The sequence below is a fragment of the Amblyomma maculatum genome, chromosome 11 (genome assembly GCF_055883805.1).
Source record: "Amblyomma maculatum isolate TAMU_Amacu chromosome 11, ASM5588380v1, whole genome shotgun sequence".
Taxonomy (NCBI): domain Eukaryota; kingdom Metazoa; phylum Arthropoda; class Arachnida; order Ixodida; family Ixodidae; genus Amblyomma; species Amblyomma maculatum.
Window position 1 is genome coordinate 145,774,540 of NC_139354.1, and position 6,336 is coordinate 145,780,875.

The window sequence follows — 6,336 nt, forward strand, 5'->3', positions numbered from 1 at the left end:
GGGGGGAGGAGTTATGATTGCCGTCCACGAGAAGTTATCTTGTTCGAGTATGAATACTACTTCAAGTATAAAATTTATTGATCATGTGCGTGCATCCCCAGTGAGATTATTTTTTTTTGTGTTTTAAACCACCTCGCAACAGTCCTGATGTTCCCCGGAAATTTCACAATATTTTAATTACCTTAGTTTCCAAGCACCCTAAACCACACATCCTCCTGTTCGGGGATTTCAACTACCCCAATATCGACTCGCACAATCAGGACCAGCCCATAGTCAGTCAACAAGAGTCGAAAGCATTTCTATACGTTAGGCTTAACTGTAATTTAACCCATCCAACCTCCAAATAAACGCGTATTGCAGGGGAAGTGGCTAACAGGCTTTACCTCATACTGATTCCCATCCATATAGCATAGAATTCATTTCGAGCCTCCAGGAAATCAGCTAGCACAAAGTAATCCATTCCGGTCTTAACTTCTCACCTGCAATAAGACAAACTTTTAGAAAAATATTCGCCTCGACAATGAGGGAAATTACGAAGAAATTAACACTGAACTAACTTTATATTGATGTTTCAAATCGCTCTTTATAGTAGGAGTGTAAACAACTGGACACTATTCGAGCATAAGTTTGCATATCTCAACACGCAGTATTCAAATGTGTAGTATATTTTATCACATCGTCATGACACTGCATTTCCTGCGCTATCATTCATCAGCAACGCAAGCAGTGGTGGGCGTATCACTTGTTTTTTGTACTTTAAAAATGGGTGTGCATCAACAAAGATTGTTCAATTCCACCCTGGCGCCCAACTCAGTTACAACAGCTGATGACGAGGCGGCGACTGTGACCGCCGGCGATGGCCGTCGGCAGGATCGGCGAGTACCGTCTCGGCACGAACGTGGCACAAGACGAATACGTCAAGCGCCTGGAAATCTTCTGCGAAGCGAATCAGATAACGAAGGAAGAGCAGAAGAGGGCAGTCTTGCTGAGTTGTTGCGGCGAAGACGCTTACGGGCTCATCGTAACTTTGGTGAAGCCAACAAGACCGACAACAGCAACTTACGACAAAATTAGGACAGCTGTTCGCTAGCACCTGCATCCAAGGCCTTCAGAGCTGTACGCAAGATTTTTGTTCTACAGCAGAAACCAGGCTGCCGAGGAATTGGTTGCGGACTACGTCACGGCGCGGCAAAAACTAGCCAAAGGCTGCGGGTTCAGCCACAGGCAACTCCCACTGGACATCATGATGTGGGATCGTTTCGCATGTGGTCTTCAACACGAAGGAGTACAGCAGCGAGTACTTGCAGAAAGTGACCATACATTTACGGTTGCGTACGACTTGGTAGAGACCGCAAAAGGAAAAGCCAAGCAACAGCAAGACATACGCAAGCAAGGCCGACACGAGACAGCGGAAAACCAAGGTGTGATACAAATAACCCGCCCGAAGGAGGACTTCACGAGAGAGAGAGGGAACTGCTACCGGTGCAACGGTAAGCATTTATGCCGTTTCAGAAACGGGACATGCTTCAAATGCATATAAGTTGGTCACATAGCGAATGGTTGTCGTTACAATGAGGAAAGTAGAGGCCCGGAAGACCATACATCAGGAAAAACGGGCAAATAAGAATAAGAACAAGGGCATGTACGAATTGAGCGCATTATTTCACACTTCTCTAAGTGAATGCGGAGGACCAGAAGTTCATCGTTCAAGTCGTAACTGAATGGCATGAAGACCCGATCGAGGTTGATTCCGGAGCGTCGTACTCAATTGTGAGTGAAGACGCATGTCGAGGGTAATGGGTCTAAAATTCCACTAAACGATTCCGGAACAACTATCGTAACATGGTCCAAAGAGGCGTTACCTGTTTTGGGTTGTGCAATCGTCTGTGAAATTAAAAGGCCGGAATGCAAAGCTACCTTTGCTGGTAGTAAAGAAGCAAGGAAACAGTCTTATTTACTTCGTTAGGCATTGCCTTTCGAGGAATCCAACAAATGATTGTGGAAGACGTGCCTTCAAACATTTGTGAAGTGTTTCGCAGGGAATCTCCTGGCTTGAAGAGACCCCCAGTTCATATCGAACTGAAACACGCCGCACAGCCGGTGTTTCTCAAAAGCTGACCAGTCCACTGGCACTCAAGAACGCCGTGGTCGAAGAAATCGACCGCTTGGTGCAACACGGTGATGGGAAGCCTCCCCACTACATTGCAGATGCTGACTGATTTGGGTTCAAGCAAGTGTTTTACCAAGCTGGATATTATCATCATCATTAAACTGACAATACCCACTGCAGGGCGACGGCCTCTCCCATATTTCTCAAATTACCCGGTTCTGTGCTAGCTGCATCCACTTGACCCCTGCGAACTTCTTAAACTCATCCTCCCACCTAACTTTCTGCCGACCCCTGGTATACGCTTTCCTCCTTTGGAATCCAGTTCGTTACCCTAAGCGACCACCGGTTATCCTCTCTTCGCACTACATGCCCTGCCCATGCCCATTCCTTCTTCATGATTTCCACTATAATGTCAGTAACTTTAGTTATTCCTCTGACCCACTCTGCACGCTTTTTATTTTTTAATGTTACCCCTACCATTTTTCGTTCCATAGCCCTCTGCGTTGTCCTCAAGTTAAGTAGAACCCTCTTAGTTACCCGCCACGTTTCCGCCCCATAGGCGAGTACAGGTAAGATGCCACTGTTTTATACTTTCCTCTTGAGTGATGCCGGTAAGCTGCTAGTCACAATCTGCGAGTGCTTGCCAAATGCGCTCCATCACAAGCTTATTCTTCTTGTTATTTTCTTTTCATGGTCCGGATCTGCGGTTACTACCGGTCCTAAGTAGATATATTCCCCTACTACTTCCAGTGCTTCGCTACCTAATGTGAACTGTCGTTCCTTCCCGAGACTGTTGAACATTAGCTTAGTCTTCTGAATATTAATTTTTAAGCCTACCTTTCTACTTGTCCTGTCTAGGTTATCAATTATTATTTGCAGTTCATCCCCCGAGTTACTTCGCAAGGCAATGCCATCAGCAAATCGCAAACTGCTCCCATTCCAAGTCTCTGAATACTTCCTCTAAACAAGCTGTGAATAGTAGTGGGGATGTCGTGTCTCCTTGCCTAACTTTTTTCTTTATGGGAATTTTACTTTCTTTATGCAGAACTATGGATGCTGTGCAGTCACTATATATATCTTCCAGCACTTTCACGTACGGCTCGTCTACCCCCTGATTTCGCAATGCCTGCATCACCGCCGAGGTTTCAACTGTGTCAAATGCTTTTTCGTAATCAATGAATGCTATGTATAAGGGCTGGTTATATTCCGAGCATTTTTCTATCACCTGGTTGATGGTATGGATATGATCGATAGTAAAGTACCGTTTCCAAAAACCTGCTTGATCCTTTGCTTGATTGCACTTTAAGGTTGTCCTGATTCTATTAGCGATTACCTTAGTACATACCTTATACGTGACAGACAGTAAGCTAATTGGTCTGTAATTTTTAAGGTCCTTAGAGTCCCCTCTCTTATGAGCCAGAATGTTTGCATTCTTCCATCTAGCTAGATCTAGATCTAGCCCAGACTTATCAACAGCTTACGCCAGACGACCAGTCGGCTGAGGTGCTCACAGTTAACACGATAAAAGGCTTTTCAAGATTAAAACGTGTACCGTTTGGAATTTCAGTGGCTCTGTGTGTGTTTCAACGCGCCATCGACATAATCTTGGCAGGCATTCCCGGCGTGAAAATTTCGATGACACCTTGATATCTGGAAGTAATGTCGAGGAGCACACATAGCGACTGGAGGACGTCCTAGAGCGTTTTCGGTAGGCGCAGTTAAGAGTGAATAAAGAAAGGTCATTATTCAAACAAACAAGCATTGAATTTTTGGGTCACACGATTGATGACGCAGGTATGCACCCCAGCCAAGGCAAGATTGACGCCATCCAGCAAGCGCCGGCGCCCAAGAGCAAGAGAGAGCTGCAAGCCTTCTTAGGGTTGCTAATTTTACAGCAGTTTCCTCAAGGAAAAGCCTGAAGCAGCCGAGCCACTCTACAGTCGAGCGCGATTTGAAGGTTATCGCACGAGCGTCGACCAGCCTAACACTCCAGGCACCTGGCGGCCGGATTTGGAAAAAGAAAAATCATCATTTCGCACTATTCTCTCCCTCGTCTGTTCCATACAACAACCATCCCCCCCCCCCCCCCCCCGCGACAAACGCATCGCACTTTCTCTCTATTCTGAGCTTTTCATTTGTTGGGATAAAGTATCCAATTTCAGATAGTACCGAGGAATACGTCGTGCGCACAACGATCACTGCCTGTTCGCAGGACCGAAATAATAAAGGAAGTGATGTCCCATAAGGGATTGACGGCTGCTGAAGGAACAGCAAAAAGAGTGAGAGAAACTGGCTTGATACCCCCCTCGCCTCGGCAGAGAATTCTGGGCCATGGCGCTGTTCATGTTCCCGGTCGACGCTCGCGCGATAACTTTCAAATCGCGCTCGACTGTACAGACTCCTCGGTCGTGACTATGAATGGGGGGAAACAGGTGAGCACTACTGTGCCTTTAAGAATCTAAACAAATTCCTCAGCTCAGACAATATACTAGCGCCTCTGATGATGTGTTGTGACGCATCTCCGGTTGGGGTAGGGCAGTACTAGCCCATCGTCCAGATAACGGAAAAGAGCAGAATATTGCTTATGCTTTACGAACTTTTGGCTGTAGTGCGCGAAACAATGCTCAAATTGATAAAGAGGGATTGGCTGTGGTATACGGCGTAAAAAGGTTCCACCAGCATCTGGCCAGTCGAGAATTTGCGGTGATAACTGATCGAAAGCAGCTACTCGGCTTGTTTAACCCAGACAAGCGAGTGCCTGAATTTCTTTCGCCCGGAGTTCTTTGTTGGATTTGTTGTTGTCTGCATATAACTATCGCTTGAAGTACAGACGATGCGAAGATAATGCCAGCGCAGATGCACTCAGCCGTCTCCCAGCTCCAGAAGACAAAGACGAGCCACAACAACCGGAGACGTGCTGCTGTTAGAAGCAGTCGAGGACGCACCACTGCAGGCGACGGACATTGCAACGCTGGTCAAGACTGGCGAAAGTCCTATCCACGGTAAAGGAGTGACTACTGTGTGGCTGGCCTTCAACAAAACTCGGCAGCAAGCTCGCGCCTTACGAGGTGCGGAGAACGGAATTGCGTACACTGGAAGAACCGCGTAGTTGCCCCAAACGCAGCTAGAGAAAGGGTGCTTCACTCTTTCATGGCAATCACCCAGGGATGAGTGCGATGAAAGGTTCAGCTAGCGAACTCGTGTGGGGGCTGAAGATGAACCACGAAATTGAAGAATTCGGGCGGCGCTCTCAACCATGTCAAAATAATCAGCAAAGCGATTCGAAGGGTCCAGTTCATCCTTGGATAAAGCCAGAGCAACCTTGGAGTCGACTGCACATTTACTTCGCATGCCCCATCAAGGGAGAAGTATTTTTGGTAGTAGTGGACGCATATAGCAACTGGAAAAAGGTCGAAATTATGGCTCCTATGAAGACTACGGCGGTTATCAGCAGTTTAAGAAAGATTTTCGCGACTCATGGCGTGCCAGATGTCATCGTTTCAGATAATGGCAGAGCCTTCACAAGCTCGGAGTTGCAATGAGATGCAAAACATTTTGAAGTGTAATTGTGTGCGTGCCCTTCGCACTACGCCTTATCATCCAGCCAGCAACGGCAGGGTGGAAAGGAGTGTAAGAGAAGTCAGAGAGGCTTTAAAGAAGCAGTACGAATTGTCGACGCAGTGCAAGATTTCGCGGTTTCTTTTTAAACAGCACACGACACCACGTTCGATCACGGGAAGTCTCCGGCAGAGTTGATGTTCGGGCTTAAGCTTAGGACAGCGTTGGACAGGCTTGATCCGGATGGGCAAGACGTGCCTGAGCTATCATAGCCAGATATTAAGCGGTTTCGTGTCGGTGACGCTGTTTACGTAAAAAGCTTGTGTCCAGGTCCAAGGTTGCAAGCGGCCAGGGTTGTAGCTGTGAGAGGCCCTGTGTCATACATGGTTCTGCTGGACAACGGTTAGCGCCATCACAGGCACCGGAAGCAGTTGAGAAGCGCCTGGACGAGGCCCGAAACTGACTCACTCCCAAGTGCGGACTACCACGTCAGGCTCCCTCCTACTGCCAGGCGGCCAGTGAAAGTACCTGCCACTGTGGAAGTCACCCCGGAAGTACGTCCAGGTCAACCTACCCAAGAATCAACCGAACCGTGAAGATCAACACGTGCTGGACGACCTATTTGTACGTTACGGCATCAATGATTAGCCAACATCTTGATTATGGTA

At 47.4% G+C, this 6,336-nt stretch overlaps 1 pseudogene; it reads left to right on the plus strand.

Annotated features, from left to right (window-relative positions):
• The first annotated feature begins 856 nt into the window (after positions 1 to 856).
• On the plus strand, positions 857 to 1,624 carry LOC146175126 (uncharacterized; annotated as a pseudogene).
• The last annotated feature ends 4,712 nt before the right edge of the window (positions 1,625 to 6,336 follow it).